General features: G+C 50.5%; 29 non-coding genes across 29 annotated transcripts; 8 read left to right on the top strand and 21 right to left on the bottom strand.

The window, feature by feature from the left end:
• Positions 1 to 2844: 2844 nt before the first annotated feature.
• Trnav-aac lies at positions 2845 to 2917 on the bottom strand. The gene has a single exon. It is a non-coding gene; the product is annotated as a tRNA-Val (tRNA).
• A 158-nt stretch (positions 2918 to 3075) lies between these two features.
• Positions 3076 to 3148, bottom strand: Trnav-cac. Its single transcript has one exon. It is a non-coding gene; the product is annotated as a tRNA-Val (tRNA).
• Positions 3149 to 3527: 379 nt separating this feature from the next.
• On the top strand, positions 3528 to 3599 carry Trnap-agg. Its single transcript has one exon. It is a non-coding gene; the product is annotated as a tRNA-Pro (tRNA).
• A 729-nt stretch (positions 3600 to 4328) lies between these two features.
• On the bottom strand, positions 4329 to 4401 carry Trnav-aac. Its single transcript has one exon. It is a non-coding gene; the product is annotated as a tRNA-Val (tRNA).
• An 877-nt stretch (positions 4402 to 5278) lies between these two features.
• Trnav-aac lies at positions 5279 to 5351 on the bottom strand. Its single transcript has one exon. It is a non-coding gene; the product is annotated as a tRNA-Val (tRNA).
• Positions 5352 to 5509: 158 nt separating this feature from the next.
• Positions 5510 to 5582, bottom strand: Trnav-cac. The gene has a single exon. It is a non-coding gene; the product is annotated as a tRNA-Val (tRNA).
• A 6004-nt stretch (positions 5583 to 11586) lies between these two features.
• Positions 11587 to 11659, bottom strand: Trnav-aac. The gene has a single exon. It is a non-coding gene; the product is annotated as a tRNA-Val (tRNA).
• A 158-nt stretch (positions 11660 to 11817) lies between these two features.
• Trnav-cac lies at positions 11818 to 11890 on the bottom strand. Its single transcript has one exon. It is a non-coding gene; the product is annotated as a tRNA-Val (tRNA).
• Positions 11891 to 12292: 402 nt separating this feature from the next.
• On the top strand, positions 12293 to 12364 carry Trnap-agg. The gene has a single exon. It is a non-coding gene; the product is annotated as a tRNA-Pro (tRNA).
• Positions 12365 to 12558: 194 nt separating this feature from the next.
• On the bottom strand, positions 12559 to 12631 carry Trnav-aac. The gene has a single exon. It is a non-coding gene; the product is annotated as a tRNA-Val (tRNA).
• Positions 12632 to 12789: 158 nt separating this feature from the next.
• On the bottom strand, positions 12790 to 12862 carry Trnav-cac. Its single transcript has one exon. It is a non-coding gene; the product is annotated as a tRNA-Val (tRNA).
• Positions 12863 to 18838: 5976 nt separating this feature from the next.
• Positions 18839 to 18911, bottom strand: Trnav-aac. The gene has a single exon. It is a non-coding gene; the product is annotated as a tRNA-Val (tRNA).
• A 158-nt stretch (positions 18912 to 19069) lies between these two features.
• Trnav-cac lies at positions 19070 to 19142 on the bottom strand. Its single transcript has one exon. It is a non-coding gene; the product is annotated as a tRNA-Val (tRNA).
• A 402-nt stretch (positions 19143 to 19544) lies between these two features.
• Positions 19545 to 19616, top strand: Trnap-agg. The gene has a single exon. It is a non-coding gene; the product is annotated as a tRNA-Pro (tRNA).
• A 194-nt stretch (positions 19617 to 19810) lies between these two features.
• Trnav-aac lies at positions 19811 to 19883 on the bottom strand. The gene has a single exon. It is a non-coding gene; the product is annotated as a tRNA-Val (tRNA).
• A 158-nt stretch (positions 19884 to 20041) lies between these two features.
• Positions 20042 to 20114, bottom strand: Trnav-cac. Its single transcript has one exon. It is a non-coding gene; the product is annotated as a tRNA-Val (tRNA).
• A 402-nt stretch (positions 20115 to 20516) lies between these two features.
• Trnap-agg lies at positions 20517 to 20588 on the top strand. Its single transcript has one exon. It is a non-coding gene; the product is annotated as a tRNA-Pro (tRNA).
• A 194-nt stretch (positions 20589 to 20782) lies between these two features.
• Positions 20783 to 20855, bottom strand: Trnav-aac. Its single transcript has one exon. It is a non-coding gene; the product is annotated as a tRNA-Val (tRNA).
• Positions 20856 to 21489: 634 nt separating this feature from the next.
• On the top strand, positions 21490 to 21561 carry Trnap-agg. Its single transcript has one exon. It is a non-coding gene; the product is annotated as a tRNA-Pro (tRNA).
• A 194-nt stretch (positions 21562 to 21755) lies between these two features.
• Trnav-aac lies at positions 21756 to 21828 on the bottom strand. Its single transcript has one exon. It is a non-coding gene; the product is annotated as a tRNA-Val (tRNA).
• A 158-nt stretch (positions 21829 to 21986) lies between these two features.
• On the bottom strand, positions 21987 to 22059 carry Trnav-cac. Its single transcript has one exon. It is a non-coding gene; the product is annotated as a tRNA-Val (tRNA).
• A 402-nt stretch (positions 22060 to 22461) lies between these two features.
• On the top strand, positions 22462 to 22533 carry Trnap-agg. The gene has a single exon. It is a non-coding gene; the product is annotated as a tRNA-Pro (tRNA).
• Positions 22534 to 22727: 194 nt separating this feature from the next.
• On the bottom strand, positions 22728 to 22800 carry Trnav-aac. The gene has a single exon. It is a non-coding gene; the product is annotated as a tRNA-Val (tRNA).
• Positions 22801 to 23439: 639 nt separating this feature from the next.
• On the top strand, positions 23440 to 23511 carry Trnap-agg. Its single transcript has one exon. It is a non-coding gene; the product is annotated as a tRNA-Pro (tRNA).
• Positions 23512 to 23705: 194 nt separating this feature from the next.
• On the bottom strand, positions 23706 to 23778 carry Trnav-aac. The gene has a single exon. It is a non-coding gene; the product is annotated as a tRNA-Val (tRNA).
• Positions 23779 to 23936: 158 nt separating this feature from the next.
• Positions 23937 to 24009, bottom strand: Trnav-cac. Its single transcript has one exon. It is a non-coding gene; the product is annotated as a tRNA-Val (tRNA).
• Positions 24010 to 24411: 402 nt separating this feature from the next.
• On the top strand, positions 24412 to 24483 carry Trnap-agg. The gene has a single exon. It is a non-coding gene; the product is annotated as a tRNA-Pro (tRNA).
• Positions 24484 to 24677: 194 nt separating this feature from the next.
• Trnav-aac lies at positions 24678 to 24750 on the bottom strand. Its single transcript has one exon. It is a non-coding gene; the product is annotated as a tRNA-Val (tRNA).
• A 164-nt stretch (positions 24751 to 24914) lies between these two features.
• Trnav-cac lies at positions 24915 to 24987 on the bottom strand. Its single transcript has one exon. It is a non-coding gene; the product is annotated as a tRNA-Val (tRNA).
• Positions 24988 to 25334: the final 347 nt, after the last annotated feature.

Here is a 25334-nt window from a genome sequence, read left to right as displayed (position 1 = left end):
CCATCCCGCCAGCGTACACGAGACTTCCAGGGCACCCTGGACGACATCGAGGGACTGGAATAATTGGCAATCGCCGTGTCACAGGGCTCGTTGGTCTAGGGGTACGCAGTTCCGGTTTAGACGCCGTGCAGTGTGGACGTGCCTAGTCTTCCGCTCCGCCGTAGCGTTACGTATAGTGGACTATCGTTTTTGTTTACGTGTTGTGTTGCAACTTCTGTGAGTGTTTCTCCGTCGTTGTTTCGTACCTTGTGTTCCTTTCTGTCCTTATTTCAGTGTTTTTTGTGTAGCGGTTTCGACCGCATATTTTGAAAATGTCGTCCCAGGTTATTCCTCGTCAGGCTACAGTTAGTTTTGCTTTTGACAAGTCAACCCGCCATGTGCAACCTAGTTCTCTTGAGATTCATGATTGGTTAGTAGATACCTTTGGTGTTCATTCGGATCAGGTGCACACTGCTTATTTTGATACCGAACTGTATGTTTTCTTTGTTAAGTTTATGGACCCACTTCAGGTTGATAAAATTCTTTCTAAATATGGTCATCAAGTTCTCTTTCGGCATCGGGATGATTCTGTAAGTACCGTGCTGCTTTCCAATGCTTCCATCACGTATACCAATGTTCGTGTTTACAACCTTCCACCGGAGGTGGATAATGTCTATCTTAAGGAGGGTCTACAGAAGTATGGTGATGTAAAGAGCATTCGCCTTGAACGCTGGTCAAGCCAACATCGCCTGCAATGTTACAGTGGTATTCGTTCAGTCGAAATGCACGTTAAGCAGAATATTCCATCTCACCTGCAGATCGGTGGATATCGTGTCCATGTAACATATAGTGGTCAGGTGGGCACCTGTTTTTTGTGCAATGAAAGTGGTCACGTGCGTACCGACTGTCCGCGGAGAGTTTTTGTTTTAAAAAATTCTCTCGAACAGCGTCGCAAGTTAACGGTCGCTGACCTCGTTGCAGGTGGTTCTGCTCTTGGTGTAGCACAGTCCAGTGGTAGTAGCGCCCCTCCACAGGTTTTGCGCACCCCTGATACAGAATTTCCTCCTTTGCGTGCTAAATCTGATGTTGTTCCGTCTGTCCCTCAGGTGGGTGTGCCACTTTTGAATAATAAGAGGCGTCGCCCACACGATGGAAATAGTACGGATGAGGATCTCCCTGAGATGCCCCAGTCCGAGCGACCGGCATCCTCCGAGCCACTATGTACTGTAGCTGCTCCCTGCCCTCCTGAGGTAGCGGTTCCGGTGGCGGCTGCTGGCGCCCCTCCGGCCTCCGACGCAGCTTCTCTCGAGTCGGGTCGTCGGTCGGGCCTGTTGGCGCCGTCTTCCGAACCGACTTCGATGTCACAACAAGTGGAGCCGCGACAACTTCCTGCTTCGCTGCCCCATACCTCTGCCAGCGGAGCTGCTCCGCTTCCTTCCAACTCTGCGGCCTCGGACCTTCCTGCTCACGTTTCGCCTCCGTGCAGTCCATGTTTGCCGGAAGCTAGTGCAGGTGTTGACCATTCCGTTTTGTCGGATGTTTCCCCCGCGACCCCGGATCCCGCATGTGGACCGGCGCGGGTGCTGTCGGATACAGAACTTGACCCTCGTACGTCACCGGCGGCTGAAGTTTCCTTGCCCGTCAGCCGACGCAAGTTACGCGTTCAGCCGAACGTTAATGCTGTTCGTAAAAAACCGAAACGTAAGGGATCCGCGGAACGGGGTAGCAGTCCCCCTCCCTCGGATGCCTCTGTCACCCCTGCTATGGACTGTGACGCTGGTGCGTCGGTGTAGGTGATTTGTTTTCTCGCTTTTCTCTCTATGGTTCAAGCATACACCTTTCTTACCTTAAATGTTAACCGTATTGAGTCCGACGTTCGCATTGCCTTTTTGCGGCAGTTTATTTACGACGCCTGTGCGGACGTAGTGTTTTTGCAGGAAGTGTTGTTTTCTGATCTCTCTCTACCTGGATTTCAAACTGTTTTTAATGTCGCGCCGGAATATTCAACAGGAACTGCTCTTTTCTTTCGAGAGGGCATTCCTATTACTGACATTGAATTCCTTGACTCTGGCCGTGGGATTGGTTGTCGTCTTTTTGATCTCCGCCTCGTTGTTTTGTATGCCCCCTCTGGTTCGGGTCACACTGTGGCTCGATCGCGCTTTTATAAAGAAGAGCTTATTTATCTTTTGCGCCAGAGTCCTCGGAGTCTCCTGCTCGGAGGCGATTTTAATTGTGTTTTACGCCCTGCAGACCAGTCCCCCAATTTTAATTATTGCCGTGATTTACATGACTTAGTTCGTACGATGCATCTGCGTGATGTTTGGGAACACAAATATCCAACCCTGGTGAAATATACGTTTTTTACCGCGTCCTCATGCAGTAGACTCGACAGATTCTATTTATCTGATTTTTTATGTGATAAAATTCTTTCTGTCGATGTTATTCCTACTAGTTTTTCTGACCATTGTGCTTTTACTGCAACTGTAAATCTTAGTCGCCAACCTGCAAAACTTTATCGTTCCCAATGGATGTTAAATGTTTCCCACCTTGCCGACAGTGCTATGGATGATGTTATAAGTGGCGTGTGAAAAAAAAAAAAAAAAAAAAAAAAAAAGGGTATGATTCCTGCTTAGGGTGCAGAAGGTCCCTGGTTCAAATCCCGAACGAACCCTAGCGTTTTGTGCAAACTGATCGCACGTCAGTGGCTGAGTCAGCGGAAAAAGCTCGCCGTCAATATCAAACGAATTTCTTATTCGACGTGAGCAATTGACACTCTTGTCCGACGCGTGAAGGCGATTACGAAGGTTTCGGGTACAGATGGTAGCAGATGCATGTTAGTAAGTCTTGCTTAAAGTGATGAAAAAGTGTTTCCGCCCGGGATCGAACCGGGGACCTTCTGCGTGTTAGACAGACGTGATAACCGCTACAGCACGGAAACTGCTTGTGTGCACCGTACCTCACAGACAACTTGTAGTGATGTTGCCATCGTAACTAAAAAATTCAATAAATGTGGTACTTGCAAAACGAAGGGACGTGCGGCAGATCCACACACGAAGTGGCTCATTGGAGGACAATACGACATAGGCAGGAAAATAATGTTCCCGCCCGGGATCGAACCGGGGACCTTCTGCGTGTGAAGCAGACGTGATAACCGCTACACTACGGAAACGACGGACCCGACGAGTCCATCCTTTTTCACTCAAACTTGCCTCAGCCTTTCTATCGTCGGCGAATCCACACACGACAGATCTTCTGTCAGCCTGGAACCCATCACAGCCGAGGGCTCAAGAAGTCTTCGGGGTGCTCGAGAGGGTGTCTGCCGTAGCACCCCTAACGAGATAGCGGCGTTTCGCGCAGTCGTTATTGCGAGTCATATCAGCAAAGCAATCACTTTCTCAGCAGCAAGCAGTGCGAGCCCAGCGGCAGCTCTACATGAAGGTACCGATAGCCCAGGAAGGCCGCCCCCATCCCGCCAGCGTACACGAGACTTCCAGGGCACCCTGGACGACATCGAGGGACTGGAATAATTGGCAATCACCGTGTCACAGGGCTCGTTGGTCTAGGGGTATGATTCCTGCTTAGGGTGCAGGAGGTCCCGGGTTCAAATCCCGGACGAGCCCTAGCGTTTTGTGCAAACTGATCGCACGTCAGTGGCTGAGTCAGCGCAAAAAGCTCGCCGTCAATATCAAATGAACTTCTTATTCGATGTGAGCAATTGACACTCTGGTCCGACGCGTTAAAAAAAAAAAAAAAAAAAAAAAAAAAAAAAAGTGGCTGGGGTACCTGGCTCTCACCCAGGAGGCCGGGGTTCGATTCCCGGTACCGGAAATGCGCATTTTGTTGCTCCTCTTATGCGACTTGGCCCGACTTAGCTCGACTGACGCTACGCTGACGCTTGCAGAAAACTACGTTAAGTACAATTCGTGGTAACAAGTGACGGCGAGAGCGATGCGACACCTGTCCACCTCTTATCGAGGGACCTAACTGTGGTCAACAAAGCTGGAGGACTGCAAGACATTGCCACGGGGGCTGAAGGCAGCTAACCACACTGCTTAGTGTCCTAACAGCGGAGACAGGTTCAAAAAAAAAAAAAAAAATGGGTATAATTCCTGCTTAGGGTGCAGGAGGTCCCGGGTTCAAATCCCGGACGAGCCCTCGCGTTTTGTGCAAACTGATCGCACGTCAGTGGCTGAGTCAGCGCAAAAAGCTCGCCGTCAATATCAAACGAATTTCTTATTCGACGTGAGCAATTGACACTCTGGTCCGACGCGTGAAGGCGATTACGAAGGTTTCGGGTACAGGTGGTAGCAGATGCATGTTAGTAAGTCTTGCTGAAAGTGATGAAAAAGTGTTTCCGCCCGGGATCGAACCGGGGACCATCTGCGTGTTAGGCAGACGCGATAACCGCTACACCACGGAAACTGCTTGTGTGCACCGTCCTTCACAGACAACTTGTAGTGATGTTGCCATCGTAACTAAAAAATTCAATAAATGTGGTACTTGCAAAACGAAGGGACGTGCGGCAGATCCACAATCGAAGTGGCTCATTGGAGGACAATACGACATAGGCAGGAAAATACTGTTCCCGCCCGGGATCGAATTGGGGACCTTCTGCGTGTGAAGCAGACGTGATAAACGCCACACTACGGAAACGACGGACCCTACGAGTCCATCCTTGTTCACTCAAACTTGCCTCAGCCTTTCTCTCGTCGGCGAATGCACACACGACAGTTCTTTTGTCAGCCTGGAACCCATCACAGCCGAGGGCTCAAGAAGTCTTCGGGGTGCTCGAGAGGGTGTCTGCCGTAGCACCCCTAACGAGATAGCGGCGTTTCGCGCAGTCGTTATTGCAAGTCATATCAGCAAAAGCAATCACTTTCTCAGCAGCACTCAGTGCGAGCCCAGCGGCAGCTCTACATGAAGGTACCGATAGCCCAGGAGGGCCGCCCCCATCCCGCCAGCGTACACGAGACTTCCAGGGCACCCTGGACGACATCGAGGGACTGGAATAATTGGCAATCGCCGTGTCACAGGGCTCGTTGGTCTAGGGGTATGATTCCTGCTTAGGGTGCAGAAGGTCGCTGGTTCAAATCCCGAACGAGCCCTAGCGTTTTGTGCAAACTGATCGCACGTCAGTGGCTGAGTCAGCGCAAAAAGCTCGCCGTCAATATCAAACGAATTTCTTATTCGACGTGAGCAATTGACACTCTGGTCCGACGCGTGAAGGCGATTACGAAGGTTTCGGGTACAGATGGTAGCAGATGCATGTTAGTAAGTCTTGCTTAAAGTGATGAAAAAGTGTTTCCGCCCGGGATCGAACCGGGGACCTTCTGCGTGTTAGACAGACGTGATAACCGCTACAGCACGGAAACTGCTTGTGTGCACCGTACCTCACAGACAACTTGTAGTGATGTTGCCATCGTAACTAAAAAATTCAATAAATGTGGTACTTGCAAAACGAAGGGACGTGCGGCAGATCCACACACGAAGTGGCTCATTGGAGGACAATACGACATAGGCAGGAAAATACTGTTCCCGCCCGGGATCGAACCGGGGACCTTCTGCGTGTGAAGCAGACGTGATAACCGCTACACTACGGAAACGACGGACCCGACGAGTCCATCCTTTTTCACTCAAACTTGCCTCAGCCTTTCTATCGTCGGCGAATCCACACACGACAGATCTTTTGTCAGCCTGGAACCCATCACAGCCGAGGGCTCAAGAAGTCTTCGGGGTGCTCGAGAGGGTGTCTGCCGTAGCACCCCTAACGAGATAGCGGCGTTTCGCGCAGTCGTTATTGCGAGTCATATCAGCAAAAGCAATCACTTTCTTAGCAGCAGGCAGTGCGAGCCCAGCGGCAGCTCTACATGAAGGTACCAATAGCCCAGGAAGGCCGCCGACCGCGGGAATTCGCGCCGCCCCCATCCCGCCAGCGTACACGAGACTTCCAGGGCACCCTGGACGACATCGAGGGACTGGAATAATTGGCTAATCGCCGTGTCACAGGGCTCGTTGGTCTAGGGGTAAGTTCCGCTTTAGACGCCGTGCAGTGTGGACGTGCCTAGTCTTCCGCTCCGCCGTAGCGTTACGTATAGTTGACTATCGTTTTTGTTACGTGTTGTGTTGCAACTTCTGAGAGTATTTCTCCGTCGTTGTTTCGTACCTTGTGTTACTTTCTGTCCTTATTTCAGTGTTTTTTGTGTAGCGGTTTCGACCGCATATTTTGAAAATGTCGTCCCAGGTTATTCCTCGTCAGGCTACAGTTAGTTTTGCTTTTGACAAGTCAACCCGCCATGTGCAACCTAGTTCTCTTGAGATTCGTGATTGGTTGGTAGATACCTTTGGTGTTCATTCGGATCAGGTGCACACTGCTTATTTTGATACCGAACTGTATGTTTTCTTTGTTAAGTTTATGGACCCACTTCAGGTTGATAAAATTCTTTCTAAATATGGTCATCAAGTTCTCTTTCGGCATCGGGATGATTCTGTAAGTACCGTGCTGCTTTCCAATGCTTCCATCACGTATACCAATGTTCGTGTTTACAACCTTCCACCGGAGGTGGATAATGTCTATCTTAAGGAGGGTCTACAGAAGTATGGTGATGTAAAGAGCATTCGCCTTGAACGCTGGTCAAGCCAACATCGCCTGCAATGTTACAGTGGTATTCGTTCAGTCGAAATGCACGTTAAGCAGAATATTCCATCTCACCTGCAGATCGGTGGATATCGTGTCCATGTAACATATAGTGGTCAGGTTGGCACCTGTTTTTTGTGCAATGAAAGTGGTCACGTGCGTACCGACTGTCCGCGGAGAGTTTTTGTTTTAAAAAATTCTCTCGAACAGCGTCGCAAGTTAACGGTCGCTGACCTCGTTGCAGGTGGTTCTGCTCTTGGTGTAGCACAGTCCAGTGGTAGTAGCGCCCCGCCACAGGTTTTGCGCACCCCTGATACAGAATTTCCTCCTTTGCGTGCTAAATCTGATGTTGTTCCGTCTGTCCCTCAGGTGGGTGTGCCACTTTTGAATAATAAGAGGCGTCGCCCACACGATGGAAATAGTACGGATGAGGATCTCCCTGAGATGCCCCAGTCCGAGCGACCGGCATCCTCCGAGCCACTGTGTACTGTAGCTGCTCCCTGCCCTCCTGAGGTAGCGGTTCCGGTGGCGGCTGCTGGCGCCCCTCCGGCCTCCGACGCAGCTTCTCTCGAGTCGGGTCGTCGGTCGGGCCTGTTGGCGCCGTCTTCCGAACCGACTTCGATGTCACAACAAGTGGAGCCGCGACAACTTCCTGCTTCGCTGCCCCATACCTCTGCCAGCGGAGCTGCTCCGCTTCCTTCCAACTCTGCGGCCTCGGACCTTCCTGCTCACGTTTCGCCTCCGTGCAGTCCATGTTTGCCGGAAGCTAGTGCAGGTGTTGACCATTCCGTTTTGTCGGATGTTTCCCCCGCGACCCCGGATCCCGCATGTGGACCGGCGCGGGTGGTGTCGGATACAGAACTTGACCCTCCTACGTCACCGGCGGCTGAAGTTTCCTTGCCCGCCAGCCGACGCAAGTTACGCGTTCAGCCGAACGTTAATGCTGTTCGTAAAAAACCGAAACGTAAGGGATCCGCGGAACGGAGTAGCAGTCCCCCTCCCTCGGATGCCTCCGTCACCCCTGCTATGGACTGTGACGCTGGTGCGTCGGTGTAGGTGATTTGTTTTCTCGCTTTTCTCTCTATGGTTCAAGCATACACCTTTCTTACCTTAAATGTTAACCGTATTGAGTCCGACGTTCGCATTGCCTCTTTGCGGCAGTTTATTTACGACGCCTGTGCGGACGTAGTGTTTTTGCAGGAAGTGTTGTTTTCTGATCTCTCTCTACCTGGATTTCAAACTGTTTTTAATGTCGCGCCGGAATATTCAACAGGAACTGCTCTTTTCTTTCGAGAGGGCATTCCTATTACTGACATTGAATTCCTTGACTCTGGCCGTGGGATTGGTTGTCGTCTTTTTGATCTCCGCCTCGTTGTTTTGTATGCCCCCTCTGGTTCGGGTCACACTGTGGCTCGATCGCGCTTTTATAAAGAAGAGCTTATTTATCTTTTGCGCCAGAGTCCTCGGAGTCTCCTGCTCGGAGGCGATTTTAATTGTGTTTTACGCCCTGCAGACCAGTCCCCCAATTTTAATTATTGCCGTGATTTACATGACTTAGTTCGTACGATGCATCTGCGTGATGTTTGGGAACACAAATATCCAACCCTGGTGAAATATACGTTTTTTACCGCGTCCTCATGCAGTAGACTCGACAGATTCTATTTATCTGATTTTTTATGTGATAAAATTCTTTCTGTCGATGTTATTCCTACTAGTTTTTCTGACCATTGTGCTTTTACTGCAACTGTAAATCTTAGTCGCCAACCTGCAAAACTTTATCGTTCCCAGTGGATGTTAAATGTTTCCCACCTTGCCGACAGTGCTATGGATGATGTTATAAGTGGCGTGTGGGAGCGATGTCTTCGCTCTGTCCCGCGATACCCCTCCTTGCTGGTTTGGTGGACTGCGTTTGCCAAGCACAAGATTCGTCAGACTTTGATTTTCTACTGTGCTGCTAGGACGCGTGATTTTAAGACCACGTATGAATATTACTACTCTGTCCTGCGTGAACTATATGACGCGGCGGGTACCTCTCCACTGCGGATCCATGATGTTCGTCGTATTAAAGCCAAGCTCTTGAGCCTTAAACGACGACAGATGGATGGTCTGCGAGTTAAGTCGAAACCTCACTCTCTTGTTGAAGGTGAACTGACATCCTTGTACCACCTGCTACGGCATCAGACTCGTCGTCGTCGCTCCTTCATCTCTTCTCTTACGGTGGATGATGGGCGACAGTTTAGTGCACAGGAGGAAATGGTTCGTGCTCTTCATCAGTATTACACTAGTCTCTATTCTGCCGATGATTCTGGTGAGTCTCTTTCGGATGATGTCTTTGGGGATCTAACTGCGACGATCGCGCCTGACGCGAACGGCGAATTTCTCCGGGAGTTCCAGGTAGATGATGTTTTCGATTTTATTGCTCGCTCTCCGTCCAGTAAATCGCCGGGTCCAGACGGCCTGCCTAAAGAATTTTATCTCCGTTTTTGGCCTCTTTTGGGTGGCATTTTTACGCAGATTTTAAATGAGATTGTCAGAGGGATGGATGTGCCTGCCAATTTTAAAGTAGGGAAAATTGTTTTAATTCCGAAGTCCTCTGGTCGTTTATCTGCTGCCAATCTTCGTCCGCTCACATTGCTGAATTTTGACTATAAGACAGTTGCTAGAGCGCTCAATAGCCGGCTGTCTTCTCTGCTTCGGGGTGTGATTGGTGCACATCAATGTTGTTTTCATGATAGATCTATTCTGACACCAGTAGCCGAATATCGGGATGTTGTCTCGGTTGCGGCGGTTACAAACGTACATTGTGCCTTTGCCTTCCTTGATTTTTATAAGGCTTTTGATCACGTCAGTCATGTGTTTTTAGATCGTGTTTTAGGTACAATAGGTTTTAACGCTTCATCACGTGGTGTTCTTGGCAATTTGTACAGGGGAATAACAGCTCGGGTGTCTGTCAATGGGCAGCTGACGCCGCCCATTGCTATCCGCCGCGGAGTGCCTCAGGGTAGTCTGCTCTCTATGTCTTTATTCGTTTTGTCCCTGGAACCGCTGCTTCGGACTATTGCTCTCAAGCTTCAGGGTATGTCCCTCTCTGGTGGGAAGCTCTCGGTTAAGGCATATGCGGATGATGTCGCTGTTCTCCTCCGTCAACGAGATGATATCCCGTTGTTGAAAGGGGCAGTTGAGGCATACTGTCGTGTCTCTGGAGCGCGTCTCAATCAGGGTAAATGTAAGTTCCTTGATATTCGAGGATTTCGCGATGCTGACGTCCCTTGGGCCACTTTTGTCGATCGCCATACGTCCTTGGGGATTATCATTGATCGGTGTCCTCTAAAAATGGCGGCTCTCAATTGGAAATCTGTCACCGAGAAGATACAGGGGGCTCTGATGGTCCATGAGCAGCGCTCTGCTACCATTTTGCAAAAAGTCCGAATTTTAGACACCTACGTCCTATGTAAAGCTTATTATGTTGCTCAGCTGTTCCCACTTCCCATGATGGTGGCGAAAAGGTTGCGCCAATTGTCTAGCAGGTTTATATGGAAGGGCCATCTATTCAAGTTACGTTACGAGGTAATGACGAAACCGCGTCTCTCCGGAGGCTTGGGCCTCTCTGACATTACTCGCAAGGCGTCTGCTTTGTACGTCCGCCGAACGACTCTAATTGTTACGCAAGAAGTGACTTCAATTACATCCAGGCTTTTTACTGTTGTGCGTCCGGCGAGCCTTGCTCCACCTGTCGATGTCGGACGCCTAAATTTTAAGTTGAAACACATTCGGGAATTTTACATTGCGGTGAGTTACCTCGGTGACGTCTTCTTGCGGCGACCGGTGCCAACGACCAAGAGCTTGATTGCCCGCTGGGAGGGGCTGGCCAGTCTCAATCCAATAGAACTGGCGTCTCCATCCGTGTCCTGGAGGAACGTCTGGAAGAACGTTAGTCTGCCGATCCACTCTATGGCCGTGGCGTCCACGTGGTATAGGGTAATAAATAATTTGGTTCCCACCAATGTACGACTGCACCGTATTGGTCTTTCTGACACGGACACCTGTACTCGGTGTGGTCTCCTGGATACCCTTGAACATCGATTCACCTGCTGTGGGCACCTTGCTAATTGGCGTTGGCTCAGGAAACAACTTGCTTTTGTCACTAGGTCTGCTGAAGCCGCTTATACTATTGACATCATCGTCCGGCCCGATTCTTCCTTTTTTCCGCGGACGAAGCTCCATACCGTCATGTGGTTGATTGGCCATTTCGTACATTTTGTCAACAGTTGTCATGAAGAGGATGGACACCTAGCGTTTCGGCAGTACATGCTTACTGCTTACTGGCAGCGCTTGCGATTGCCAGGCCTCCGAGATGATTTTGCCAATATGCTTAGCCTGACATTTGAAAGAGAGGGTGTTGGCTAAGGTCACCTGTGTGAGCCATTTTCTTTTATACTGTTTCTGAATTTGCCGCCTTTATGTATGTTTCTTCTCTACACCAGGACTGAAGTTTTCGTGTTTTAACCTTTATTTCAGTAAGCAGTCTACATTATATAGTCATGTTTTAGGATTTTAATTTCAGTACTGTACTTCTTTTGAAGTGGCTGTGTGGTGGATATTCTTTAATATTTTTTTCAATAGATATATTCGTTCGAGTGGTAGAGTGTCTGCTTCAAAAAAAAAAAAAAAAAAAAAAGTGGTTAAGGCGTAAAAAAAAAAAAAAAAAAAAAAAAAAAAAAGGGGTATGATTCCTGCTTAGGGTGCAGGAGGTCCCGGGTTCAAATCCCGGACGAGCCCGAGCGTTTTGTGCAAACTGATCGCACGTCAGTGGCTGAGTCAGCGCAAAAAGCTCGCCGTCAATATCAAATGAATTTCTTATTCGATGTGAGCAATTGACACTCTGGTCCGACGCGTGAAGGCGATTACGAAGGTTTCGGGTACAGATGGTAGCAGATGCATGTTAGTAAGTCTCGATTAAAGTGATGAAAAAGTGTTTCCGCCCGGGATCGAACCGGGGACCTTCTGCGTGTTAGGCAGACGTGATAACCGCTACACCACGGAAACTGTTTGTGTGCACCTTACTTCACAGACAACTTGTAGTGATGTTGCCATCGTAACTAAAAAATTCAATAAATGTGGTACTTGCAAAACGAAGGGACATGCGGCAGATCCACACCCGAAGTGGCTCATTGGAGGACAATACGACATAGGCAGGAAAATACTGTTCCCGCCCGGGATCGAACCGGGGACCTTCTGCGTGTGAAGCAGTCGTGATAACCGCTACACTACGGAAACGACGGACCCGACGAATCCATCCTTGTTCACTCAAACTTGCCTCAGCCTTTCTCTCGTCAGCGAATGCACACACGACAGTTCTTTTGTCAGCCTGGAACCCATCACAGCCGAGGGCTCAAGAAGTCTTCGGGGTGCTCGAGAGGGTGTCTGCCGTAGCACCCCTAACGAGATAGCGGCGTTTCGCGCAGTCGTTATTGCAAGTCATATCAGCAAAAGCAATCACTTTCTTAGCAGCAGGCAGTGCGAGCCCAGCGGCAGCTCTACATGAAGGTACCAATAGCCCAGGAAGGCCGCCGACCGCGGGAATTCGCGCCGCCCCCATCCCGCCAGCGTACACGAGACTTCCAGGGCACCCTGGACGACATCGAGGGACTGGAATAATTGGCAATCGCCGTGTCACAGGGCTCGTTGGTCTAGGGGTATGATTCCTGCTTAGGGTGCAGGAGGTCCCGGGTTCAAATCCCGGACGAGCCCGAGCGTTTTGTGCAAACTGATCGCACGTCAGTGGCTGAGTCAGCGCAAAAAGCTCGCCGTCAATATCAAATGAATTTCTTATTCGATGTGAGCAATTGACACTCTGGTCCGACGCGTGAAGGCGATTACGAAGGTTTCTGTTACAGATGGTAGCAGATGCATGTTAGTAAGTCTCGAAAAAAGTGATGAAAAAGTGTTTCCGCCCGGGATCGAACCGGGGACCTTCTGCGTGTTAGGCAGACGTGATAACCACTACACCACGGAAACTGTTTGTGTGCACCTTACTTCACAGACAACTTGTAGTGATGTTGCCATCGTAACTAAAAAATTCAATAAATGTGGTACTTGCAAAACGAAGGGACATGCGGCAGATCCACACACGAAGTGGCTCATTGGAGGACAATACGACATAGGCAGGAAAATACTGTTCCCGCCCGGGATCGAACCGGGGACCTTCTGCGTGTGAAGCAGTCGTGATAACCGCTACACTACGGAAACGACGGACACGACGAGTCCATCCTTGTTCACTCAAACTTGCCTCAGCCTTTCTCTCGTCAGCGAATGCACACACGACAGTTCTTTTGGCAGCCTGGAACCCATCACAGCCGAGGGCTCAAGAAGTCTTCGGGGTGCTCGAGAGGGTGTCTGCCGTAGCACCCCTAACGAGATAGCGGCGTTTCGCGCAGTCGTTATTGCAAGTCATATCAGCAAAAGCAATCACTTTCTTAGCAGCAGGCAGTGCGAGCCCAGCGGCAGCTCTACATGAAGGTACCAATAGCCCAGGAAGGCCGCCGACCGCGGGAATTCGCGCCGCCCCCATCCCGCCAGCGTACACGAGACTTCCAGGGCACCCTGGACGACGTCGAGGGACTGGAATAATTGGCAATCGCCGTGTCACAGGGCTCGTTGGTCTAGGGGCAGTTCCGCTTTAGACGCCGTGCAGTGTGGACGTGCCTAGTCTTCCGCTCCGCCGTAGCGTTACGTATAGTGGACTATCGTTTTTGTTTACGTGTTGTGTTGCAACTTCTGTGAGTGTTTCTCCGTCGTTGTTTCGTACCTTGTGTTACTTTCTGCCCTTATTTCAGTGTTTTTTGTGTAGCGGTTTCGACCGCATATTTTGAAAATGTCGTCCCAGGTTATTCCTCGTCAGGCTACAGTTAGTTTTGCTTTTGACAAGTCAACCCGCCATGTGCAACCTAGTTCTCTTGAGATTCATGATTGGTTGGTAGATACCTTTGGTGTTCATTCGGATCAGGTGCACATTGCTTATTTTGATACCGAACTGTATGTTTTCTTTGTTAAGTTTATGGACCCACTTCAGGTTGATAAAATTCTTTCTAAATATGGTCATCAAGTTCTCTTTCGGCATCGGGATGATTCTGTAAGTACCGTGCTGCTTTCCAATGCTTCCATCACGTATACCAATGTTCGTGTTTACAACCTTCCACCGGAGGTGGATAATGTCTATCTTAAGGAGGGTCTACAGAAGTATGGTGATGTAAAGAGCATTCGCCTTGAACGCTGGTCAAGCCAACATCGCCTGCAATGTTACAGTGGTATTCGTTCAGTCGAAATGCACGTTAAGCAGAATATTCCATCTCACCTGCAGATCGGTGGATATCGTGTCCATGTAACATATAGTGGTCAGGTGGGCACCTGTTTTTTGTGCAATGAAAGTGGTCACGTGCGTACCGACTGTCCGCGGAGAGTTTTTGTTTTAAAAAATTCTCTCGAACAGCGTCGCAAGTTAACGGTCGCTGACCTCGTTGCAGGTGGTTCTGCTCTTGGTGTAGCACAGTCCAGTGGTAGTAGCGCCCCTCCACAGGTTTTGCGCACCCCTGATACAGAATTTCCTCCTTTGCGTGCTAAATCTGATGTTGTTCCGTCTGTCCCTCAGGTGGGTGTGCCACTTTTGAATAATAAGAGGCGTCGCCCACACGATGGAAATAGTACGGATGAGGATCTCCCTGAGATGCCCCAGTCCGAGCGACCGGCATCCTCCGAGCCACTGTGTACTGTAGCTGCTCCCTGCCCTCCTGAGGTAGCGGTTCCGGTGGCGGCTGCTGGCGCCCCTCCGGCCTCCGACGCAGCTTCTCTCGAGTCGGGTCGTCGGTCGGGCCTGTTGGCGCCGTCTTCCGAACCGACTTCGATGTCACAACAAGTGGAGCCGCGACAACTTCCTGCTTCGCTGCCCCATACCTCTGCCAGCGGAGCTGCTCCGCTTCCTTCCAACTCTGCGGCCTCGGACCTTCCTGCTCACGTTTCGCCTCCGTGCAGTCCATGTTTGCCGGAAGCTAGTGCAGGTGTTGACCATTCCGTTTTGTCGGATGTTTCCCCCGCGACCCCGGATCCCGCATGTGGACCGGCGCGGGTGGTGTCGGATACAGAACTTGACCCTCCTACGTCACCGGCGGCTGAAGTTTCCTTGCCCGTCAGCCGACGCAAGTTACGCGTTCAGCCGAACGTTAATGCTGTTCGTAAAAAACCGAAACGTAAGGGATCCGCGGAACGGGGTAGCAGTCCCCCTCCCTCGGATGCCTCTGTCACCCCTGCTATGGACTGTGACGCTGGTGCGTCGGTGTAGGTGATTTGTTTTCTCGCTTTTCTCTCTATGGTTCAAGCATACACCTTTCTTACCTTAAATGTTAACCGTATTGAGTCCGACGTTCGCATTGCCTCTTTGCGGCAGTTTATTTACGACGCCTGTGCGGACGTAGTGTTTTTGCAGGAAGTGTTGTTTTCTGATCTCTCTCTACCTGGATTTCAAACTGTTTTTAATGTCGCGCCGGAATATTCAACAGGAACTGCTCTTTTCTTTCGAGAGGGCATTCCTATTACTGACATTGAATTCCTTGACTCTGGCCGTGGGATTGGTTGTCGTCTTTTTGATCTCCGCCTCGTTGTTTTGTATGCCCCCTCTGGTTCGGGTCACACTGTGGCTCGATCGCGCTTTTATAAAGAAGAGCTTATTTATCTTTTGCGCCAGAGTCCTCGGAGTCTCCTGCTCGGAGGCGATTTTAATTGTGTTTTACGCCCTGCAGACCAGTCCCCCAATTTTAATTATTGCCGTGATTTGCATGACTTAGTTCGTACGATGCATCTGCGTGATGTTTGGGAACACAAATATCCAACCCTGGTGAAATATACGTTTTTTACCGCGTCCTCATGCAGTAGACTCGACAGATTCTATTTATCTGACTTTTTATATGATAAAATTCTTTCTGTCGATGTTATTCCTACTAGTTTTTCTGACCATTGTGCTTTTACTGCAACTGTAAATCTTAGTCGCCAACCTGCAACACTTTATCGTTCCCAGTGGATGTTAAATGTTTCCCACCTTGCCGACAGTGCTATGGATGATGTTATAAGTGGCGTGTGGGAGCGATGTCTTCGCTCTGTCCCGCGATACCCCTCCTTGCTGGTTTGGTGGACTGCGTTTGCCAAGCCCAAGATTCGTCAGACTTTGATTTTCTACTGTGCTGCTAGGACGCGTGATTTGAAGAACACGTATGAATATTACTACTCTGTCCTGCGTGAACTATATGACGCGGCGGGTACCTCTCCACTGCGGATCCATGATGTTCGTCGTATTAAAGCCAAGCTCTTGAGCCTTAAACGACGACAGATGGATGGTCTGCGAGTTAAGTCGAAACCTCACTCTCTTGTTGAAGGTGAACTGACATCCTTGTACCACCTGCTACGGCATCAGACTCGTCGTCGTCGCTCCTTCATCTCTTCTCTTACGGTGGATGATGGGCGACAGCTTATTGCACAGGAGGAAATGGTTCGTGCTCTTCATCAGTATTACACTAGTCTATATTCTGCCGATGATTCTGGTGAGTCTCTTTCGGATGATGTCTTGGGGGATCTAACTGCGACGATCGCGCCTGACGCGAACGGCGAATTTCTCCGGGAGTTCCAGGTAGATGATGTTTTCGATTTTATTGCTCGCTCTCCGTCCAGTAAATCGCCGGGTCCAGACGGCCTGCCTAAAGAATTTTATCTCCGTTTTTGGCCTCTTTTGGGTGGCATTTTTACGCAGATTTTAAATGAGATTGTCAGGGGGATGGATGTGCCTGCCGATTTTAAAGTAGGGAAAATTGTTTTAATCCCGAAGTCCTCTGGTCGTTTATCTGCTGCCAATCTTCGTCCGCTCACATTGCTGAATTTTGACTACAAGACAGCTGCTAGAGCGCTCAATAGCCGGTTGTCTTCTCTGCTTCGGGGTGTGATTGGTGCACATCAATGTTGTTTTCATGATAGATCTATTCTGACACCAGTAGCCGAATATCGGGATGTTGTCTCGGTTGCGGCGGTTACAAACGTACATTGTGCCTTTGCCTTCCTTGATTTTTATAAGGCTTTTGATCACGTCAGTCATGTGTTTTTAGATCGTGTTTTAGGTACAATAGGTTTTAACGCTTCATCACGTGGTGTTCTTGGCAATTTGTATAGGGGAATAACAGCTCGGGTGTCAGTCAATGGGCAGCTGACGCCGCCCATTGCTATCCGCCGCGGAGTGCCTCAGGGTAGTCCGCTCTCTATGTCTTTATTCGTATTGTCCCTGGAACCGCTGCTTCGGACTATTGCTCTCAAGCTTCAGGGTATGTCCCTCTCTGGTGGGAAGCTTTCTGTTAAGGCATATGCGGATGATGTCGTTGTTCTCCTCCGTCAACGTGATGATATCCCGTTGTTGAAAGGGGCGGTTGATGCATACTGTCGTGTCTCTGGAGCGCGTCTCAATCAGGGTAAATGTAAGTTCCTTGATATTCGAGGATTTCGCGATGCTGACGTCCCTTGGGCCACTTTTGTCGATCGCCATACGTCCTTGGGGATTATCATTGATCGGTGTCCTCTAAAAATGGCGGCTCTCAATTGGAAATCTGTCACCGAGAAGATACAGGGGGCTCTGATGGTCCATGAGCAGCGCTCTGCTACCATTTTGCAAAAAGTCAGAATTTTAGACACCTACGTTCTATGTAAAGCTTATTATGTTGCTCAGCTGTTCCCACTTCCCATGATGGTGGCGAAAAGGTTGCGCCAATTGTCTAGCAGGTTTATATGGAAGGGCCATCTATTCAAGTTACGTTACGAGGTAATGACGAAACCGCGTCTCTCCGGAGGCTTGGGCCTCTCTGACATTACTCGCAAGGCGTCTGCTTTGTACGTCCGCCGAACGACTCTAATTGTTACGCAAGAAGTGACTTCAATTACATTCAGGCTTTTTACTGTTGTGCGTCCGGCGAGCCTTGCTCCACCTGTCGATGTCGGACGCCTAAATTTTAAGTTGAAACACATTCGGGAATTTTACATTGCGGTGAGTTACCTCGGTGACGTCTTCTTGCGGCGACCGGTGCCAACGACCAAGGGCTTGATTGCCCGCTGGGAGGGGCTGGCCGGTCCCAATCCAATAGAACTGGCGTCTCCATCTGTGTCCTGGAGGAACGTCTGGAAGAACGTTAGTCTGCCGATCCACTCTATGGCCGTGGCGTCCACGTGGTATAGGGTAATAAATAATTTGGTTCCCACCAATGTACGACTGCACCGTATTGGTCTTTCTGACACGGACACCTGTACTCGGTGTGGTCTCCTGGATACCCTTGAACATCGATTCACCTGCTGTGGGCACCTTGCTAATTGGCGTTGGCTTAGGAAACAACTTGCTTTTGTCACTAGGTCTGCTGAAGCCGCTTATACTATTGACATCATCGTCCGGCCCGATTCTTCCTTTTTTCCGCGGACGAAGCTCCATACCGTCATGTGGTTGATTGGCCATTTCGTACATTTTGTCAACAGTTGTCATGAAGAGGATGGACACCTAGCGTTTCGGCAGTACATGCTTACTGCTTACTGGCAGCGCTTGCGATTGATAGGCCTCCGAGATGATTTTGCCAATATGCTTAGCCTGACATTTGAAAGAGAGGGTATTGGCTAAGGTCACCTGTGTGAGCCATTTTCTTTTATACTGTTTCTGGATTTGCCGCCTTTATATATGTTTCTTCTCTACACCAGGACTGAAGTTTTTCGTGTTTTAATCTTTATTTCAGTCAGCAGTCTACATTATATAGTCATGTTTTAGGATTTTAATTTCAGTACTGTAAAAAAAAAAAAAAAAAAAATGGATAAGGCATCGGTCTCCTAAACCGGGGATTGTGGGTTCGAGTCCCACCAGAGGTACACGTTTTACTCACTGGGGCAAAATAAAAAAAAAAAAAAAAAAAAGGGGTATGATTCCTGCTTAGGGTGCAGGAGGTCCCGGGTTCAAATCCCGGACGAGCCCGAGCGTTTTGTGCAAACTGATCGCACGTCAGTGGCTGAGTCAGCGCAAAAAGCTCGCCGTCAATATCAAATGAATTTCTTATTCGATGTGAGCAATTGACACTCTGGTCCGACGCGTGAAGGCGATTACGAAGGTTTCGGGTACAGATGGTAGCAGATGCATGTTAGTAAGTCTCGATTAAAGTGATGAAAAAGTGTTTCCGCCCGGGATCGAACCGGGGACCTTCTGCGTGTTAGGCAGACGTGATAACCGCTACACCACGGAAACTGTGTGTGTGCACCTTACTTCACAGACAACTTGTAGTTATGTTGCCATCGTAACTAAAAAATTCAATAAATGTGGTACTTGCAAAACGAAGGGACATGCGGCAGATCCACACACGAAGTGGCTCATTGGAGGACAATACGACATAGGCAGGAAAATAATGTTCCCGCCCGGGATCGAACCGGGGACCTTCTGCGTGTGAAGCAGTCGTGATAACCGCTACACTACGGAAACGACGGACACGACGAGTCCATCCTTGTTCACTCAAACTTGCCTCAGCCTTTCTCTCGTCAGCGAATGCACACACGACAGTTCTTTTGGCAGCCTGGAACCCATCACAGCCGAGGGCTCAAGAAGTCTTCGGGGTGCTCGAGAGGGTGTCTGCCGTAGCACCCCTAACGAGATAGCGGCGTTTCGCGCAGTCGTTATTGCAAGTCATATCAGCAAAAGCAATCACTTTCTTAGCAGCAGGCAGTGCGAGCCCAGCGGCAGCTCTACATGAAGGTACCAATAGCCCAGGAAGGCCGCCGACCGCGGGAATTCGCGCCGCCCCCATCCCGCCAGCGTACACGAGACTTCCAGGGCACCCTGGACGACATCGAGGGACTGGAATAATTGGCAATCCCCGCGTCACAGGGCTCGTTGGTCTAGGGGTATGATTCCTGCTTAGGGTGCAGGAGGTCCCGGGTTCAAATCCCGGACGAGCCCGAGCGTTTTGTGCAAACTGATCGCACGTCAGTGGCTGAGTCAGCGCAAAAAGCTCGCCGTCAATATCAAATGAATTTCTTATTCGATGTGAGCAATTGACACTCTGGTCCGACGCGTGAAGGCGATTACGAAGGTTTCGGGTACAGATGGTAGCAGATGCATGTTAGTAAGTCTCGATTAAAGTGATGAAAAAGTGTTTCCGCCCGGGATCGAACCGGGGACCTTCTGCGTGTTAGGCAGACGTGATAACCGCTACACCACGGAAACTGTGTGTGTGCACCTTACTTCACAGACAACTTGTAGTGATGTTGCCATCGTAACTAAAAAATTCAATAAATGTGGTACTTGCAAAACGAAGGGACATGCGGCAGATCCACACACGAAGTGGCTCATTGGAGGACAATACGACATAGGCAGGAAAATACTGTTCCCGCCCGGGATCGAACCGGGGACCTTCTGCGTGTGAAGCAGACGTGATAACCGCTACACTACGGAAACGACGGACACGACGAGTCCATCCTTGTTCACTCAAACTTGCCTCAGCCTTTCTCTCGTCAGCGAATGCACACACGACAGTTCTTTTGTCAGCCTGGAACCCATCACAGCCGAGGGCTCAAGAAGTCTTCGGGGTGCTCGAGAGGGTGTCTGCCGTAGCACCCCTAACGAGATAGCGGCGTTTCGCGCAGTCGTTATTGCAAGTCATATCAGCAAAAGCAATCACTTTCTTAGCAGCAGGCAGTGCGAGCCCAGCGGCAGCTCTACATGAAGGTACCAATAGCCCAGGAAGGCCGCCGACCGCGGGAATTCGCGCCGCCCCCATCCCGCCAGCGTACACGAGACTTCCAGGGCACCCTGGACGACATCGAGGGACTGGAATAATTGGCAATCGCCGCGTCACAGGGCTCGTTGGTCTAGGGGTATGATTCCTGCTTAGGGTGCAGGAGGTCCCGGGTTCAAATCCCGGACGAGCCCGAGCGTTTTGTGCAAACTGATCGCACGTCAGTGGCTGAGTCAGCGCAAAAAGCTCGCCGTCAATATCAAATGAATTTCTTATTCGATGTGAGCAATTGACACTCTGGTCCGACGCGTGAAGGCGATTACGAAGGTTTCGGGTACAGATGGTAGCAGATGCATGTTAGTAAGTCTCGATTAAAGTGATGAAAAAGTGTTTCCGCCCGGGATCGAACCGGGGACCTTCTGCGTGTTAGGCAGACGTGATAACCGCTACACCACGGAAACTGTTTGTGTGCACCTTACTTCACAGACAACTTGTAGTGATGTTGCCATCGTAACTAAAAAATTCAATAAATGTGGTACTTGCAAAACGAAGGGACATGCGGCAGATCCACACACGAAGTGGCTCATTGGAGGACAATACGACATAGGCAGGAAAATACTGTTCCCGTCCGTGATCGAACCGGGGACCTTCTGCGTGTGAAGCAGTCGTGATAACCGCTACACTACGGAAACGACGGACCCGACGAGTCCATCCTTGTTCACTCAAACTTGCCTCAGCCTTTCTCTCGTCAGCGAATGCACACACGACAGTTCTTTTGTCAGCCTGGAACCCATCACAGCCGAGGGCTCAAGAAGTCTTCGGGGTGCTCGAGAGGGTGTCTGCCGTAGCACCCCTAACGAGATAGCGGCGTTTCGCGCAGTCGTTATTGCAAGTCATATCAGCAAAAGCAATCACTTTCTTAGCAGCAGGCAGTGCGAGCCCAGCGGCAGCTCTACATGAAGGTACCAATAGCCCAGGAAGGCCGCCGACCGCGGGAATTCGCGCCGCCCCCATCCCGCCAGCGTACACGAGACTTCCAGGGCACCCTGGACGACATCGAGGGACTGGAATAATTGGCTAATCGCCGTGTCACAGGGCTCGTTGGTCTAGGGGTATGATTCCTGCTTAGGGTGCAGGAGGTCCCGGGTTCAAATCCCGGACGAGCCCGAGCGTTTTGTGCAAACTGATCGCACGTCAGTGGCTGAGTCAGCGCAAAAAGCTCGCCGTCAATATCAAATGAATTTCTTATTCGATGTGAGCAATTGACACTCTGGTCCGACGCGTGAAGGCGATTACGAAGGTTTCGGGTACAGATGGTAGCAGATGCATGTTAGTAAGTCTCGATTAAAGTGATGAAAAAGTGTTTCCGCCCGGGATCGAACCGGGGACCTTCTGCGTGTTAGGCAGACGTGATAACCGCTACACCACGGAAACTGTGTGTGTGCACCTTACTTCACAGACAACTTGTAGTGATGTTGCCATCGTAACTAAAAAATTCAATAAATGTGGTACTTGCAAAACGAAGGGACATGCGGCAGATCCACACACGAAGTGGCTCATTGGAGGACAATACGACATAGGCAGGAAAATACTGTTCCCGCCCGGGATCGAACCGGGGACCTTCTGCGTGTGAAGCAGTCGTGATAAACGCTACACTACGGAAACGACGGACACGACGAGTCCATCCTTGTTCACTCAAACTTGCCTCAGCCTTTCTCTCGTCAGCGAATGCACACACGACAGTTCTTTTGGCAGCCTGGAACCCATCACAGCCGAGGGCTCAAGAAGTCTTCGGGGTGCTCGAGAGGGTGTCTGCCGTAGCACCCCTAACGAGATAGCGGCGTTTCGCGCAGTCGTTATTGCAAGTCATATCAGCAAAAGCAATCACTTTCTTAGCAGCAGGCAGTGCGAGCCCAGCGGCAGCTCTACATGAAGGTACCAATAGCCCAGGAAGGCCGCCGACCGTGGGAATTCGCGCCGCCCCCATCCCGCCAGCGTACACGAGACTTCCAGGGCACCCTGGACGACATCGAGGGACTGGAATAATTGGCAATCGCCGCGTCACAGGGCTCGTTGGTCTAGGGGTATGATTCCTGCTTAGGGTGCAGGAGGTCCCGGGTTCAAATCCCGGACGAGCCCGAGCGTTTTGTGCAAACTGATCGCACGTCAGTGGCTGAGTTAGCGCAAAAAGCTCGCCGTCAATATCAAATGAATTTCTTATTCGATGTGAGCAATTGACACTCTGGTCCGACGCGTGAAGGCGATTACGAAGGTTTCGGGTACAGATGGTAGCAGATGCATGTTAGTAAGTCTCGATTAAAGTGATGAAAAAGTGTTTCCGCCCGGGATCGAACCGGGGACCTTCTGCGTGTTAGGCAGACGTGATAACCGCTACACCACGGAAACTGTGTGTGTGTGTGTGCACCTTACTTCACAGACAACTTGTAGTGATGTTGCCATCGTAACTAAAAAATTCAATAAATGTGGTACTTGCAAAACGAAGGGACATGCGGCAGATCCACACACGAAGTGGCTCATTGGAGGACAATACGACATAGGCAGGAAAATACTGTTCCCGTCCGGGATCGAACCGGGGATTTTCTGCGTGTGAAGCAGTCGTGATAACCGCTACACTACGGAAACGACGGACACGACGAGTCCATCCTTGTTCACTCAAACTTGCCTCAGCCTTTCTCTCGTCAGCGAATGCACACACGACAGTTCTTTTGTCAGCCTGGAACCCATCACAGCCGAGGGCTCAAGAAGTCTTCGGGGTGCTCGAGAGGGTGTCTGCCGTAGCACCCCTAACGAGATAGCGGCGTTTCGCGCAGTCGTTATTGCAAGTCATATCAGCAAAAGCAATCACTTTCTTAGCAGCAGGCAGTGCGAGCCCAGCGGCAGCTCTACATGAAGGTACCAATAGCCCAGGAAGGCCGCCGACCGCGGGAATTCGCGCCGCCCCCATCCCGCCAGCGTACACGAGACTTCCAGGGCACCCTGGACGACATCGAGGGACTGGAATAATTGGCAATCGCCGTGTCACAGGGCTCGTTGGTCTAGTGGTATGATTCCAGCTTAGGGTGTAGGAGGTCCCGGGTTCAAATCCCGGACGAGCCCGAGCGTTTTGTGCAAACTGATCGCACGTCAGTGGCTGAGTCAGCGCAAAAAGCTCGCCGTCAATATCAAATGAATTTCTTATTCGATGTGAGCAATTGACACTCTGGTCCGACGCGTGAAGGCGATTACGAAGGTTTCGGGTACAGATGGTAGCAGATGCATGTTAGTAAGTCTCGATTAAAGTGATGAAAAAGTGTTTCCGCCCGGGATCGAACCGGGGACCTTCTGCGTGTTAGGCAGACGTGATAACCGCTACACCACGGAAACTGTGTGTGTGCACCTTACTTCACAGACAACTTGTAGTGATGTTGCCATCGTAACTAAAAAATTCAATAAATGTGGTACTTGCAAAACGAAGGGACATGCGGCAGATCCACACACGAAGTGGCTCATTGGAGGACAATACGACATAGGCAGGAAAATACTGTTCCCGCCCGGGATCGAACCGGGGACCTTCTGCGTGTGAAGCAGTCGTGATAACCGCTACACTACGGAAACGACGGACACGACGAGTCCATCCTTGTTCACTCAAACTTGCCTCAGCCTTTCTCTCGTCAGCGAATGCACACACGACAGTTCTTTTGTCAGCCTGGAACCCATCACAGCCGAGGGCTCAAGAAGTCTTCGGGGTGCTCGAGAGGGTGTCTGCCGTAGCACCCCTAACGAGATAGCGGCGTTTCGCGCAGTCGTTATTGCAAGTCATATCAGCAAAAGCAATCACTTTCTTAGCAGCAGGCAGTGCGAGCCCAGCGGCAGCTCTACATGAAGGTACCAATAGCGCAGGAAGGCCGCCGACCGCGGGAATTCGCGCCGCCCCCATCCCGCCAGCGTACACGAGACTTCCAGGGCACCCTGGACGACATCGAGGGACTGGAATAATTGGCAATCGCCGTGTCACAGGGCTCGTTGGTCTAGGGGTATGATTCCTGCTTAGGGTGCAGGAGGTCCCGGGTTCAAATCCCGGACGAGCCCGAGCGTTTTGTGCAAACTGATCGCACGTCAGTGGCTGAGTCAGCGCAAAAAGCTCGCCGTCAATATCAAATGAATTTCTTATTCGATGTGAGCAATTGACACTCTGGTCCGACGCGTGAAGGCGATTACGAAGGTTTCGGGTACAGATGGTAGCAGATGCATGTTAGTAAGTCTCGATTAAAGTGATGAAAAAGTGTTTCCGCCCGGGATCGAACCGGGGACCTTCTGCGTGTTAGGCAGACGTGATAACCGCTACACCACGGAAACTGTGTGTGTGTGTGTGCACCTTACTTCACAGACAACTTGTAGTGATGTTGCCATCGTAACTAAAAAATTCAATAAATGTGGTACTTGCAAAACGAAGGGACATGCGGCAGATCCACACACGAAGTGGCTCATTGGAGGACAATACGACATAGGCAGGAAAATACTGTTCCCGCCCGGGAACGAACCGGGGACCTTCTGCGTGTGAAGCAGTCGTGATAACCGCTACACTACGGAAACGACGGACACGACGAGTCCATCCTTGTTCACTCAAACTTGCCTCAGCCTTTCTCTCGTTAGCGAATGCACACACGACAGTTCTTTTGTCAGCCTGGAACCCATCACAGCCGAGGGCTCAAGAAGTCTTCGGGGTGCTCGAGAGGGTGTCTGCCGTAGCACCCCTAACGAGATAGCGGCGTTTCGCGCAGTCGTTATTGCAAGTCATATCAGCAAAAGCAATCACTTTCTTAGCAGCAGGCAGTGCGAGCCCAGCGGCAGCTCTACATGAAGGTACCAATAGCGCAGGAAGGCCGCCGACCGCGGGAATTCGCGCCGCCCCCATCCCGCCAGCGTACACGAGACTTCCA

The sequence above is a fragment of the Schistocerca piceifrons genome, chromosome 2 (assembly GCF_021461385.2).
Source record: "Schistocerca piceifrons isolate TAMUIC-IGC-003096 chromosome 2, iqSchPice1.1, whole genome shotgun sequence".
NCBI classification, from domain to species: domain Eukaryota; kingdom Metazoa; phylum Arthropoda; class Insecta; order Orthoptera; family Acrididae; genus Schistocerca; species Schistocerca piceifrons.
This window is presented reverse-complemented; position numbering and strand designations above follow the sequence as displayed.